This window comes from Physcomitrium patens, chromosome 4 (assembly GCF_059467195.1).
Source record: "Physcomitrium patens ecotype Gransden chromosome 4, ASM5946719v1, whole genome shotgun sequence".
NCBI lineage: Eukaryota > Viridiplantae > Streptophyta > Bryopsida > Funariales > Funariaceae > Physcomitrium > Physcomitrium patens.
Genome location: NC_143413.1, coordinates 15,251,454 through 15,268,885, shown reverse-complemented (window position 1 = coordinate 15,268,885; position 17,432 = coordinate 15,251,454).

Sequence of the window (17,432 nt, the reverse complement as noted above, 5' to 3'; positions counted from 1 at the left end):
TATTAGAAAATTTAAAATACATGTTACATTGTTAGGTAAATGTAAACCCTTGCTTTGTTTTGGAATCAATATGGTGAAGCAAGTTATTTATGTATAATAAGATATATCACAATATTAAATTATAATAAAAAAAATAAAATTAAGAATCACACTAGTACATTTTATCATATGAAAATAAAAGTATAAAAATCACTTTTAAAAAGTAAATAAATATAAATTAAACTTTGCAGTACTAAACTACCTGCATAAGTAATATTAATAATAATAATAAAAAAAACATATATGATTTCAAAATGTAAATTTAAAACTGCAATTACATAAATCCCATGGTTTTGGTTTTTGATATACTTTAAAATCTTACACAAATATAAACCAAAATTCTGTTTGTTTTATGTTTATCCTGCCAACAATATTTTAGAAAAAACCATCAATTTTTTGGTCACTTTTACCATCACAGTTTTTATCAGAGACTGGAACACAAATAAATAATGTTGTATATCTGTGTATATACATACATACATACATACATACATACATACATATGCACACAGATATTGATTTAAAGTATGTCTACATTTAATTGTATTATCTTAAAATAAATAAAATCATATATATTAAAATAATGATATTTTTATTATTACATGTATGGAGAGACTCCATAACTTTTATAGTAGTATATAATTTTATTAAAGAAATATATTAAAATGAAGTAATATTATTTTAAAAACCATATTTTAAACATAATTTCTTTTGTTTGATTAATAAAAAGTGCCAAAAGTTCAAAATAATTCTAAATGAGTATAGTTATATTTTTATATTATTTTAAGGATATTAATATTTCTTAAAATTATATATTTATTTTTATTTAATTTTATTTCTTTTGAGATTAATTTTTTTTTAGTTTTAAAGTAACATTTCAAATGATTAAAAAAATATGTAAAGAACTTTTAAGACAATAAAAAAATGTGTTATTAAAATCACTAATAAATTCATTATTTTTATTATAATTTTTGTTAAAAGAGTGTTTATATGCATGTATAATTTCTATTAAATATTATGCAATTACTTCTATAGACAATTGAAATTACATTATTGATTAACAACTTGTAGCAGCCATATATAGTTATTGTCACCTACTAAGCTGTCATATTGCCTAATAAGATGAATATCTATATGTCAATTAGACCTTGATGTCTAAATTAGTTATTAATGTGCTTATACTTGAAAGTCCATACTAATAGAGTATAGATTTTTGTTATAAGAACAAAATTCAAGGCTCATTTCAAGCAATCAGTTTTCTTGAATCTTTGATGGTTGGATAATAAACTCATACATATGTTACATGAATATAATTCTATATTATAGCATTACATACTTTATAGTTCTTAAGATAATATTATCATGGATATGTACATTTATCTCAATAGTTACTTCTATGATTAGATAGAAGTAGGTAAATATAGATTAATTTTATAAAGTCTTATAGGGAAGCTTTCTAGAAGCTTCATAGATGTGGTTATGACTTTAGATGTGTTTGTAGATTAGAAACTTGGCCAACAAGTTAACCACATGTTGGTAGCTTATGGAACAAGTTAACTTCATGTAGTAGCTTGTTAAACAAGCTTACTATATGGTACATACATAGATAACTTACCTTGTAAGTTAAGACATGTGGCTAGCAAAGTCAACACGTTTTGGAGGTCATATAGGACATTGCCACGTAGCTCCTAGTTAGAGAGTATATATAGAGGCAAAAGTGAAGCCTTCTTCACTCTTGTTAATGCCTTTCTAGTCTTAAGTATTGTTTTAAGTCTTTCTAATCTTCTTGTTTTTGGCAATAGCTATTTCAATTCAATATTATATCATCTTTGAATGACTTTCTAGTTCCTTTTAGTGATATAAGAGTGTATTGAGGATTTTTTTTTCTTTGAGAGTCATGTCCTTCATAATTTGATAAGAGTGCTAACATACTACTTTTATCTTTTTTTAGAAGTTAGTACATAATCCCACTTCTATTGTTATGTTTTGAAGATTGCAGACTATCCACCTTTAAATAAAAAATCTTATTTTCTAATATTGATCTTTTCCTTAAAGAAAGTAGATTATTCTTCTTTGTGGAAATTTTTATTAGAGGTAGTAGATTACCCTCCTCTAATTTAACTTTTGAGATTTGTTTGAATTATCTATGGAAGGAAAGATTATGGATGCTATTCCTAATAGAAGTCAGAATAGATTTACAATTGTTGTGGATCTCCATGAGCTTGTCAATACTCTTAGGGCAAAAATTTCATACATTACTAATGTCAACCATAGAAACACTATTTCTATACCTATGAATGAAGTCTAGAATCTATGTCAAGAAATTGTGCACTTAAGGGAAGCAAGTTGATTAGCCTTACAACCAAATTCAAAGGATCTTACTTCTATAAGCTCAAGAGAGGCAAGAATTAGTATGCCTGAGAAGTTTGATAGAACAAGATCAAAATTTTGAGGGTTTTTACAACAAATTAAGTTATACTTAAGATTATATCCTTTTCAATATGCGGATGGATTTATTCAAGTTAGCTTCATAAGTGCACATCTATCTAAAAGCACTCTTTTGTGGTTTGCACCTTTGATAGAAAAGGATTCATAACTTTTTATGATTTAAATGCATTCTTAGAAGTGTTTACGGCTACATTTGGAGAAAGTCATCAAAAACGAGTAGTAGAGACCAAACTCTTGTCTTTATGACAAAGAACATGTTTAGCCACCATATGTACTGCTGAATTCTAAAACCTCACTTGCGACATGGACTGGATTGACAAAGCACTTATCAATCAATTTTGATATGAGTTGAAGGATAGCATCAAGATTTATTATTAATTATATCAAAAATAAAATCTATAAAATAATTTATTACTCAAGCCATTACATACGATAATTGATTATTTAAAAGACGTCAAAAATAAAGACTTGGATGGAGAAGAACAAGGCAAGTAATGGCGGCAACTTCCAAGTTTTTTGAAACATATTCATGAAGGCGGAAACCAATGTAAATTGATACAATACGTTTTAAACCTCTTACGGAGCAAAAAAAGACTTGACGTTGCTAAGAGGATTTATGCTTATATTATAGAGAAGCTAAGTACACTGTTCAATATTATCAAAAGAAGCAATATAATTACAAAATGACGAACACAATTACTAAAAAAGATAATGTATCAAAAAATAAGTTTTTCCAACTACAATAGAGACTGTGGAGCTGGATTCATGTGTAAGATTTAATAAAGGTCCTATTCTCTCTTCAAATCCTTCACCTTGTTTTATAATAGATGTACGTTTAGGATCTAAAAATCACAAATTCTTTATCTTATTAGATTCATGAACCTCAACTTGTTTTATAGACAAAGATTTTGTCAAAAATCAAAAAATACTTTTAGTCAAGAAAACTAAATCCGTACATGTAGAAATCATAGATGGTTGTTTATTGTCTTCTAGAAATTTTATTCATGAGATTGTTCTTTTAGATGTAGCAATTAAAGATTATAACAGCATACTAGTATTTAATGTAATAATATTTCTCTCTAATTTAGTTATTTTAAGATTATTCTGGCTAAAAAAATATTACCTTCAAATAGATTGGATTTCTTGTAATCTTAATTTTTTTTAATATTATAATCTAAGATCAGATTAATGAAGTAGAAGTATATAAGTCTAATATATCCAAACCTTTACTAATAGATGTGAAAGTTTTCATGTATGTTACAAAAGAAGGATCATCTTTTATTATATATGCTATGTCCATTTTTAATGGTAGAAAAATATCAAGTGGTATTCCTAGCTAATATTAAGAATTCTAAGATATTTTTGAAAAGAAGAATATAAATATTCTTTCAAAGTATGGATCTTATGATTATTCAATTGATCCGCAAGAAGCAGCTCAACCACCATTTGGACCAATCTATAGCTTATTGCAGAATAAGTTGGTTGCATTAAAGAAGTATATTGGTAAAAACTTGGCAAAAAACTTCATATACAATTCTAAATATTCAGCTAGCACTCCTATCTTACTTATGAAGAAGAAAGATGGATCTCTGCACATGTATATAGATTATCAAAGACTCAATAAGATCACCATTAAAAATAAATATTCTTTACCTTTGATTTTAGGACTTCTTAACCAACTCAATCAAGCAAAGATCTATACCAAAATAAACCTACAAGGAGCATATACCTAAGTTCGTATCAAAGAAGGAGATGAATAGAAGACTACTTTTTGAACTAGCATCTGAACATTTTGAATATAATGTCATATGTTTTGGACTCTTGAAAGCACTGATGCTTTTCAACATCTTATGAATAATATTTTTTGTCTGTTTCTAGATGATTTTTTTATTTGCTATTTAGATGACATTTTAATCTATTCTAAGAATATAGATGAATATGAACTTCATATTTATTATGTGTTACAGAAACTTAGAGATGCAAGAGTATATGCAAAGTTGAAAAAGTATGCATTCCATACTACTCAAGTTGACTATTTAGGATACATCATTTCCAATGAAGACCTTATGATGGATTCCAAGAAGGTCCAAACTATCATAGATTGGAAGATTCTAGAAATAATAAGAGATGTGCAATGCTTTTTGGCCTTTCTTAACTACTACCAAATCTTCATCAAGAACTTTTTCAAGTTGTAGCTCCACTTACACATTTAACTTCTAAAGACAAACTTGAGTGGAATAAAGAAGCACAAGCATCATTTGATGCTTTAAAGAAAGAATTTACTTTTGTACCAATTTTATATTATGTCGACTTTTTTAAGGCATTTTTTATGAAAACACATGAATCAAACTTTGCTATGGTGTCGTGTTGTCTCAAATGGGAATAGATAATAAACTCCACCTAATAACTTTCCATTCCAAGAAATTTTCAGCAACCAAGATTAATTATGAGATCTATGATAAAGAGCTCCTTGTAATAGTAGATTCATTTCAAGAATAGCATCATTATTTAGAAGGTGCCTCAAGTCCACTCACCATATATACGGATCATAAGAATCTTGAGTACTTCATGTCAGTACATATTTTGATTTGTTGCCAAGCCCATTGGAACATGTCTATATTTAAATTCAATTTCAAAATCACTTATCGACTTGAAAAATAATAAGGTCTATTAGACACCCTTTCTAGATATTCTTATCTTGCACCAAAAGAAAGAAATGCATCTTTTGATGAAGCAAAAATGATTCTCTTGAAGATTGAGCATTTTCATCTTTGACTAATAAAATCAACATTTGACTATTGATTTAATCTTTTTCAAGCAAATTCAATCAAGTATGTCCTCTGATCCTCTTATTCATGATATCAATAATACTTCTTTTAAGTCCTATGATACTTCAAAGTTTGAATTCAAAAACAATCTATTAAATTTTAAAGATTGCCTATATATTTCATAAGGCGAGGTACAATTACATGTCCTTCAAGCTGTCACGGACATACATATAATTACCTATATGAATAGATAAAAGTATGTAAAAGTAGATAAAAGTAGGTTAATTGTGTAATATCTTCTAGAGAAGCTTCTTAGAAGCTTCATAGACGCTGCTTTGACTTTATAGGAGTCTATAGTTGACTTTTAGGCTAGAAACTTGGTCAACAAGTTAGCCATGTGCCACACATGTTGGAAGCTTAAAGAACAAGCTAACTACGTGGTCCATCCATAGAAAACTTGCCTTGCAAGCAAAGGCATGTGGCCTAGAAAGTCAACATATATTGGAGGTCTTATAGAACATCGCCATGTGGCTTCTAGTTAGATAGTATATATAGAGGCAAGAGTGAAGCCCTCTTCACTCTTGTCAACTCCTTTCTTGCTTCTAGTCTAGTTTCAAGGGTCTCTAGTTTTCTTGTATTTTGGCAATAGCCATTCCAGTTTCTTTCTTAATATACATATTTCTATTTTGTCCTATTTCTTTTTGAGAAAAGTCTCACTTACTCTTTAGCTTTCATCGAGTTCTTGTCCCTGACAGATTGACAAGAGTACACTTACAATATCAGAGCTTTGTCTTTTCTTAATTAAGAGTGGATTACCCCTTTTTCTTGATAAGACATAAGCGCATTAGAAGTTGCGGATTACCCTCTTTTAAACTGATATTGTTCTTAGTATTTTCTTTGTTATCAATTCCTCTCTTCTATTTGTTTTGAGCGTTGTTAGACATCTTCTCTTTTCTAAGTGCTACTATGGCAGAGCTTGTTGAAATGAAGAGTGCAATGGCACAGATGCAAGAACAATTGAGGGAGTTAATGCTTGCGATGCATCAACTCAATTTACCACCACAAGGAGCAACAAGAATGGTAGGAAGTGAAGATATAGAGATGATTGGGGCTGCTTCAACATCTGCACCAAACCATGCCCCTTCTCCCAGAATGGAACACCCTTCGAGTGTTAGAGAACCGAGAGTTGCCTTGCCCGAGAAGTTTGATGGTACCAGATCCAAGTTTCGAGGATTCATCAATCAGGTCCAACTAGTGATTGAACTTCAACCCCAGAGCTATCCAACTCCAGGGTCACAAGTAAGATTCATTGGTACACTTCTTTCAGGTTCAGCATTGTCATGGTTTTCATCTTTTCTTGAACGACGAGATCCAATATTGGATAATCTGGAGGCTTTTTTGGCGGAGTTTCGATCCATGTTTGGAGAACATGATGCAATTCGTGTTGCAACCAACAAGATCCGTATTTTGCGACAAGACAATCGATCAGTAACATTATATGCTTCGCAATTTCGACAACTTGCAACTGATATCAAGTGGGATGATGCCGCACTTGTGAGTCAATTTCTCTACGGATTACAATATGAGGTAAAGAAATTGATGCTTAATTTACCTGATCCTCAAACATTGAGTCAAGCAATTGACTTTGCTGTGAAGTGCGACAATCGACTTTTTGAATTTCGATCCGAGAGTCGTACAAGTGGGCCTCAACGTTACTACAATTCAATGGCAACACCGACGTCTCCTCAAAACATACCTTCGGAAGTAGAGGATATGCAAATTGATGCGGTACGTTTCAAACCTCTTACTGAGCAAGAAAAGTCTCGTCGTCGACAAGAAGGATTGTGCTTATATTGTGGAGAACCTAAGCACACTGCTCAACATTGTCCAAAGAAGCGACGTAACTACAAAATGAGGAGTACGGCTGTCAAAGAAGACAGTATGTCAGAAAATGAGTACGTCCAGCTACAATAGGGACCGTGTGGCTGGAATCTTGTACAACTTCTAATAAAGGTCCTATCCTCTCCTCAGAACCATCTCCTTGTTTTATAATAGATGTGCGTTTAGGACCTAATAATTACAAAGCCTCTGCCTTGGTAGATTCAGGAGCATCATCTTGTTTTTTAGATGAAGAATTTGCTAGATGTCATAGAATATCATTAATACAAAAAACTAAACCTGTACACGTAGAAGTCATAGATGGTCGTCCGTTGTCTTCTGGAGATGTAACTCACGAAACACTTCCTGTAGATGTAGTAATAAATGGTCATAGTAGTTGCGTAATTTTTAATATAATTAGATCTCCCTCTAATCCAGTAATTTTAGGCTTATCATGGTTAGAAAAGTATAATCCTCGAATAGATTGGATTTCTCGTAAACTTGATTTTCCTCAGAGCATTAGTAACAGTTCTATTAACCAAGTAAAAAACCATGAGTCTAGTATAGTAAAACTCACACCTATAGGTGCAAAAGCATTTATACACGCAGCAAAAGAAGGATCAACTTTTGCTATTTATGCTGCACCTATTTCTGAAAGCGTAAAGACTTCAAGTGGCATTCCAAGTCAATATCAGGATTATCAAGACGTTTTTGAGAAAAAGAATGCAGATATTCTTCCTGAGCATCGCCCATACGATTGTTCAATCGATCTCAAGGAAGGAACTCAGCTACCATTTGGACCAATTTACAGTTTATCGCAAGATGAGTTGGCTGAACTCAAGACATATATTGACGAGAATTTAGCAAAGAATTTCATACGCCATTCAAAATCTCCAGCAGGAGCTCCAATTCTATTCGTAAAGAAAAAAGATGGATCTTTACGAATGTGTGTTGACTATCGAGGACTCAACAAGATCACAATCAAGAACAGGTATCCATTACCTTTGATATCAGGACTCCTTGACCAGTTAAATCAAGCTAAGATGTATACAAAAATAGATCTAAGAGGAGCATATAATCTAGTACGGATCAAAGAAGGAGATGAATGGAAGACTGCGTTTCGAACCAGGTACGGGCATTTTGAATATAATGTCATGCCTTTTGGACTCACGAATGCACCAGCTGCTTTTCAATATCTCATGAATGATGTATTTCGTGAATTCTTAGACAATTTTGTCGTCTGCTACCTAGACGATATCCTGATTTATTCTAAGAATGTTGAAGAACATGAAATACATGTTCGTCAAGTATTACAAAAACTCAGAGATGCAGGATTGTACGCCAAGATGGAAAAGTGTGTATTTCACACTACTCAAGTTGACTTTTTAGGATACATCATTTCAAATGATGGTCTTATGATGGATTCTAAGAAAGTCCAAACAATCATGGATTGGAAGATTCCAAAGACTGTAAGAGATGTCCAATGTTTCTTGGGATTTGCCAATTACTATCGGATCTTCATCAAAGACTTCTCACGAGTTGCAGCTCCACTTACACGCTTGACTAGTAAAGATAAATTCCAATGGAATCAAGAAGCGGAAGCAGCATTTGAAGCCTTGAAGACATCGTTTGTCTCTGCACCAGTCTTATATCGTGTTGATTTTTCCAAGGCATTTTTTATGGAAACAGACGCATCGGATTTTGCCTTGGGTGCAGTTTTATCACAAATGGGAACAGATGACAAACTTCATCCGATAGCTTTTCATTCAAGAAAATTATCAGCAGCCGAGATCAATTATGAGATCCACGATAAAGAACTTCTTGCAATCGTGGATTCCTTTCAAGAATGGCGTCATTATCTAGAAGGTGCTTCTAGTCCAGTCACTGTGTATACAGATCATAAGAACCTCGAGTATTTCATGTCAGCACGCGTGTTGAATCGTCGTCAAGCTCGTTGGAGTATGTCTTTGTCAAGATTCGACTTCATTATCACTTATCGGCCAGGAAAACAACAAGGTTTGTCCGATGCCCTGTCTAGACGTTCTTATTTTGCACCAAAAGAAGGAGATGCAGCTTTTGAGCAATAAAGAACGGTCCTCTTGAAACCGGAGCAATTTCATCTCCAAGCAGTGAAATCAACATTGACTGTTGATTCAACTTTTCTCAAGCAAATCCAGTCCAATATGTCCTCAGACCCTCTTGTTCATGATATCGAGAATAATTCTTCCAAGTCTCATGATTCTTCTAAGTTCGAGTTCAAGAATAATCTATTATATTTTGAAGGACGCCTATATGTTCCAGAAGGAAAAGCACGTTTGCGTGTTCTTCAAGCACGTCATGACTTTCCAGCAGCAGGGCACTTTGGATATAATAAGACTCTGGAACTCATATCAAGAGATTTTTGGTGGCCACAAATGTGGAAGTCAGTCAAAGACTTTGTACAATCATGTGATATTTGTTCAAGATCAAAAATTCCTCGACATCGACCTTACGGACTTCTTCAGCCATTACCTATACCAGAACAACCATGGTCTTCTGTTTCTATGGATTTCATCACAGATCTTCCAAACTCAAGATCTTATGATTCTATATTTGTGATAGTAGATCGTTTCACCAAGATGGCACATTTTATGCCATGTACAAAATCTATCACAGGTGAAGAAACAGCTAAGCTTTTCATTGATAATATCTATCGCTATCATGGATTACCTAAAGATATCATATCGGATAGGGGAACTCAATTTGTGTCGAGATTCTGGAGGACTCTTTTCAAGATTTTAAAAGTGGACATAAAGCTATCTTCAGCTTTCCATCCTCAAACTGATGGACAAACAGAGCGCGTAAACCAAGTCTTGGAACAGTATTTAAGGTGTACCATCAACTACCAACAAGATGATTGGACAAACCTTCTGCCATTGGCAGAGTTTGCTTATAATAATATGGTACATTCTTCCACGCAACAAACACCTTTCTTTGCCAATTATGGCTATCATCCACGACTTGATACTTTTGATTTTTCAAAAGTTGATAATCCTGCAGCAGAAGATATGGCAAATCGGTTGTCAGAGTTACATGCAATAATGAAGGCGCAGTTGAAGAAAGCTCAAGAACGACAAAAGATAAATGCAGATGTATATCGTAAAGAGCAACCACAACTCAACGTGGGTGATAAGGTATGGCTACTTCGTCACAATATCAAGACCACTCGACCTTGTGACAAATTGGACTATCGTAGGCTTGGCCCCTTTTCTGTTTCTGAACAGATCAACCCAGTTGCATATCGGTTACATCTACCGGAGTCAATGAAGATCCATCCTGTATTCCACGTGTCTCTTCTTGAACCATATAAGACAGTGGATATACAAGGAAGAAGACAAATGCCACCGCCTCCTATAGAAGTAGATAATAATGAAGAATTTGAGGTGGAAGAGATATTAGACTCAAGGCGACGCCGAAATAAGCTGGAATATCTTGTTCATTGGTGCGGATATGATATTAGTGAGCGCACATGGGAGCCATCCAGGAATCTAGCAAATGCATCAGCTAAAGTCAAAGTTTTTCATCAACGACATCCATCAAAACCAAGATAAAAACCTCTCTTATAAAAGAGACAAGATTGAGGCAAAATAACATTCAATTTCCTATCCTTGTTTGTAACTTCTTTGCATTTTGTGACGCTAATTAGATGGAGAGCCAACAACCAGCAGATTCAACTCAAGAACCTTCGTTTGCTGACTTACCGGATGAGACATTGCGATTGTCATAACCTTCAAGACGACGCAACCGAAATGAAGACCCTCAAGAACGACATGTTCTTCCTCGAATAGATGGTGAGATACAACGCGTTTGGTATCACGACCTTGGAAGAGATTCTCGATGTTTGGTGATATTATTGGAGATAGGAACGACTCCTGATGGTGTTTCAAATGTATTATTTGAAGGAAGTTATGAAGGCCTCAACAGTGATCAAATAACAGGGTGGTCTTCTCGCCCTGGAATGGGACACTATCGATGGCTAAGAGGACCCATCAACTATCTTCGAAGAGAACAAAGATCAGAGTATGTAGCAAATACAATTCGCCGCATATTAGATTTTCTCAATATATAATCACCGCTCCTCGTGGAACTCGTCCCTAGAAAGGGGGGTAATGTCACGGACATACATATAATTACCTATATGAATAGATAAAAGTATGTAAAAGTAGATAAAAGTAGGTTAATTGTATAATATCTTCTAGAGAAGCTTCTTAGAAGCTTCATAGACATTGCTTTGACTTTATAGGAGTCTATAGTTGACTTTTAGGCTAGAAACTTGGTCAACAAGTTAGCCATGTGCCACACATGTTGGAAGCTTAAAGAACAAGCTAACTACGTGGTCCATCCATAGAAAACTTGCCTTGCAAGCAAAGGCATGTGGCCTAGAAAGTCAACATATATTGGAGGTCTTATAGAACATCGCCATGTGGCTTCTTGTTAGATAGTATATATAGAGGCAAGAGTGAAGCCCTCTTCACTCTTGTCAACTCCTTTCTTGCTTCTAGTCTAGTTTCAAGGGTCTCTAGTTTTCTTGTATTTTGGCAATAGCCATTCCAGTTTCTTTCTTAATATACATATTTCTATTTTGTCCTATTTCTTTTTGAGAAAAGTCTCACTTACTCTTTAGCTTTCATCGAGTTCTTGTCCCTGACACAAGCTCGTCATGATTTTTCAACAGTCAAACATTTTGGATACAACAAGACTTTGGAGTTAATATCAAGAGATTTTTAGTGGCGTCAAATGTGGAAGGCAGTCAAAGACTTTGTACAATCATGCGATATTTGTTCAAGATCCAAAACTCCTTGTCATCAATTTTATGAACTTCTTCAATTCTTACTAATTCCAAAACAACCATGGTCTTTTGTTTCTATGGATTTTATTATGGATCTTTCAATTTCAGATTCATATGATTCTATATTTGTAATCATAGATGGCTTCACTAAAATGGCATATTTTGTACCATGTAAAAAATCTATTTTAGGTGAAGAAACAACTATGCTTTTTATTGATAATATTTATTACTATTATGGATTGCTAAAGGATATTATATCAAATAAGAGGACTCAATTTATATCAAGATTCTAAAGGTGGATATAAAGCTTTCTTTGGCTTTTCATCTTCAAATTGATGGACAAACGGAACAAGTAAATCAAATTCTTGACCAATATTTGAGGTGTATCATCAACTATCATGAAGATGATTAGACAACTCTTTTGCCATTGACAAAATTTACATAGAATAATTCGGTACATTCTTATGCTCAACAAATACCTTTCTTTGCCAGTTATGATTATAATCCATGTCTTGATACTTTTGGCTTTTCAAAAGTTGATAATCATGCGGCAAAAGATTCAGCAAATTATTTATTAAAGCTACATGCAACAATGAAGACACAATTAGAAGAAGTTTAAGAAAGACAAAAGACCAACATGGATGCCTATCGCAAGGAAAAACTACAATTCAACATAAGTGACAAAGTATGGTTACTTTATTACAATATCAAGTCTAATCGTCCTTGTAAAAAGTTGGACTATTGTATGCTAAAATATTTTTCTATTTGTGAAGAAATCAATCTTATTGCTTATTGACTATATCTATTGGAGTCTATAAAGATCCACCTTATATTTCATGTATCCCTTCTTAAGTTGTATAAGAATGTGAATATCTCAAAAAGAAGACAAATATCACCTCCTCCTATAGAAGTGGATAATAATCAAGAATTTGAGGAGGAAGAAGTATTAGACTGAAGGCAACACCAAAATAGGTTAGAATATCTTGTTCATTGGCACTTATATGATATTAATGAATGCACATGCAAGTTATCAATAAATCTTGCAAATACAGTAAAGAAAGTTGAAGCCTTTCACCAACGAAATCCATCAAAATCAAGATGAAGAATAATAAATCTTTGTTATAAAAGAAACAAGATCAAAGGAAGATAAAATTCTACTTTCTATCTTTCTTTGTAGCTTCTATGTATTTGTGATACTAAGGAGATAGACAACCAATAATCATCAGATTCAACTCAAGAGTTTTTATTTACAAATTTATTAGATAAGATATTGTAATTGTTACAACCCTCAAGACGTCAAAATCGAGATGAAGATCATTAAGAACGTCTTATTTTTCTTCAATAGATGGCAAAATACAATGTATTTAATATCACAACCTTGAAAGAGTCTCTCAATGTTTGGTGATTTTATTAGAGGTAAGAACAATTCCTGATAGTGTTCTAAATATTTTATTTGAAGGAAGTTAGGAAGGCCTCAACAACGATGAAATAATAGGGTGGTCCTTTTGTTGTGGTATAGGATACTATCAATGGCTAAGAGGGCCTATCAACCATCTTTGGAGAGAGCAAAGATTGGAGTATGTGGTAGATATAATTTGCCACATCTTGGACTTCTTCAACATATGAAAACCGCTCCTTGTGGAACTTGTCTCTAGAAAGAAAGGTAATGTCATGGATATATATATTTACCTCAATAGTTACTTATATAATTAGGTAGAAATAAGTAATTATAAATTGATTTTATAAAGTCTTTTAGTGAAGCTTCCTAAAAGCTTCATAGATGTGGATTTGATTTTAGATGTGTTTATAGATTAGAAACCTAGCTAATAAATTAATCACATATTGGTAGCTTGTGAGACAAGTTATTTCTATGTAATAGCTTGTGGAACAAGCTAACTATATGGCACAAGCTAACTATTTGGTACATACATAGATAACTTGCCTTGCAAGTTAAGACATGTAGCTAATAAGGTCAAGAAATTTTGGAGGTCTTATAGGACATCGACACATAGCTCTTAATTAAGAGTATATATGGAGGCAAGAGTGAAGTCTTCTTCACTCTTATCAACACCTTTTTAGTCCTTAGTCTTGTTTCAAGACTTTCTAGTCTTCTTATTTATGACAATAGCCATTTCAATTCAATATTTTATCATCTTTGAATGATTTTCTAGTTCTTTTTAGTGATACAATAGTATACTGAGGATTTTCTTTATTTGAGATTCATGTCCTTGATAGATATCAAAATTTGACACTTTAGATTTTTTTTGCAAATTGAATGGATTGTATAAGGTTGTTCTATTGGACGTCATCTATTAATGACCTTAATCAAGTTTTTTTTTGTAGATTAAGTTTTGAAGACTTGAATTCAAATTTTAGAAATCCATAATAGCTATTGTAGAAGCAATATGAGATTTTTTTGAAAACATTATTGTGGCATAAGATAAGTTGAAAATAATTCCTAGAGCTTTAAAAAAATTCTTAATTTGGAACTTATAGCTTATTTATTATTTAACATCAAGTAGATCTAGTGGAAAGAAAATGAATACTCCATTGAAAATATAGTGTTGTATAGTAATACGGCCATTAGATGAAAAAAGAAGAAAAGTGTTTTATTATAAAAGAGCTTAATTAAAAAAAATATAAAAAATATAGATAAATAATAAGCATGTAGTAAAATCTATTCTTATGAGAACTACTGTTTATGAAAATAAATTCTATTTATTTTGTAGAACCGTAAATAAAGCAAAATAAGTTAAATTAAAAAATAAAGAATATAGACACATACAAGAAGAAATTAGGATTTGATTTTAGCAAAAATTACTTGAAGAAGATAAGAATTGATATTTCAAGAGGACATGTTGCCAATTAGGATTGAAATTAGACCTTGAGGCACAAATCCAAGCTCTTATAGTAATTTTAAGATTCATTTGATAAATCAAAAATAAGATTTGAAAGAAAACTTGAGGAGAGATTTTTAAATATTGGTTTCATGTCATTTGAATTATTATTAAGATTTTAAAGAATTTCAAAGTTAATGATATTTTTTGGTGGATTAAGATTTTAAAAATTAAAAATAATTTTTAAATTTTTAAATTTTGTGAATTTTGTATCATAATACAAATGAAAATTGGATAATTTATTATTATAATTATTGTGAATTTTTGTGATTTATTTGAGGTCAATTGAATAATTAGATTGAGATATATGAAGGTCATTGGAGATTATGGTCTTGAAAATTTTAGATTTAGGATCAATGAGTGATTTTGAAATCTAATAATATTTGTTATTTAGATAAGAGAAAAATTTAATAAAAGAAAATAAAAATTAAATATTTATATACAATCTAATTTTTGAAATAATTAAATTGTTCAATAAGAAAAAATTATTATTAAAAGATCAATGTTCAAGGCAAAGATGGAGGGCATTTAACAACTAGGAGGTTTTGGAAGCTTTTCTTGTAATTTGGTAAGTCCAATTTGTCTCAAATTTTATGTACTTGTTAACTACTTATTGATTGAAGTCTAAGTAAAATTTTAGTCAAGATCTATAATTTATTTAATATTTATTGAGGTTTTAAATAGCTTTAATTGATGATTAAAATTTAAAGAGAAATTTCTTGACATTATTTGAGATTTGGAATTTCATAAGGATTTGATGTAAGATTAGAATTTAGGTTTTTTTTAGGATTTCATTAGGATTTTCTTAAGATTTGATTAAGTATTGTCTAGGATTTGAATAAAATTTATTTAAGATTTAATTAGGATTTTATTAAAGTTTAATTAGAATTGGTATAGGATTTCATAAGGATTTATTGATGGTTACATTAGGATTTGATTAGAGTTTAATTTGGATTTTTAATTTTGATATTTTATTTTTTTATTATATATATATTTTTTAGAATTAATTTATAATTTCTTTATATTTCTTTTATAAATTCTTGAGTCTTTTTTTAGATTTTTTATTAAATTGATAAGAATTATTATAATTTAATTATATTTTGTTTAAAATTCTATTAAAATTTTTAAAGTTATCTTATTGAAAGTTCCATTTTTTCTTAGATAGCAAGGTATTTAATACATTCTCAAGTAGACTTCAAGTAATATAATATAATTTGATAAATCCAATGTAAAAAACTTAAGATAGAAGTTATTTGGAATTTTTTTTGAATTATTTGAATTTTTGAAAAAGAAGGAGAGAGAGTGAAAAGAAGTACTTTTGTTGGTACCTATTAAAGACAAGAACTCGATGAGAAGGCAATTCAGACAAGTGAGCCTTCACTCAAAAAAAGGTAAAAAAAATATAAATAAATAAGTATGTATATTGAAAGAGAAACTGGAATGACTATTGCCAAAAGACAAGAAAACTAGAGACCCTTGAAACTAGATTAGAAGCAAGAAAAGAGTTGACAAGAGTGAAGAAGGCTTCATTCTTGTCTCTATATATACTATTTAATTAAGGGCTACGTGGCGACGTTCTATAGGACCTCCAATATATGCTGACTTTATAGGACACATGCTTTGACTTACAAGGCAAGTTTTTCTACGTGTGGGCCACATAGTTAGCTTGATCTTCAAGCTAACAATATGTGTGGCACATGGCCAACTTGTTGACCACGTTTCTAATCCAAAAAGTCAATTAAAGACACATATGAAGTCAAAGCAACGTCTATGAAGCTTCTAGAAAGCTTCCATATTAAATACTTGATGAGGCCTTCATAACTTCCTTCGAATAGAATATTTGGAATACCATCAGGAGTTGTTCCTACTTCTAGCAAAATCACCAAACATCGGGAGTCCCTTTCCAAATCATGATATCAAATGCGTTGTATCTTGCCATCTATTCGAGGAAGAACATGTCATTTTTTAAGATCTTTATCTTGATTGCATCATCTTGAAGGTTGTGAAAATCATAATATCTCGTCCGATAGGTCAGCAAATAAATGCTCTTAAGTCTAATCCGCTAGTTGTTGGTTCTCCATCTCCTGAGTGTCACAACTACAAAGAAGCTATGAATAAAGATTGAAAGTAGAATGTTATCTTGTCTAGATGTTGTTTTTTTATAAAGAAGGTTTTCATCTTGATTTTGATAGATGTCGTCGATGAAAAGCCTCCACCACCTTTACTACATTTATAAGATTCTTTATTGGCTCCCATGTGCATTCACTAATATCATATCCATGCCAATAGATAAGATATTCTAATTTATTTTGGCGCCGTCTTGAATCTAAGACTTCTTCTACTTCAAATTCTTCATTATTGTCCACTTCTATAGGAGGAGGTGGAGCTTGTCGTCTTCTTGCTATGTCCACTATCTTGTATGATTCAAGAAGAGATATGTAGAATACTAGATGGATTTTCATTGACTCCGGTAGATATAAATGATATGCAACTGGATTGATTTGTGAAAAAATAGAAAATAGTCCAAGCCTTTGATAGTCCAACTTATCACAAGGATGAGTGGTCTTGATATTG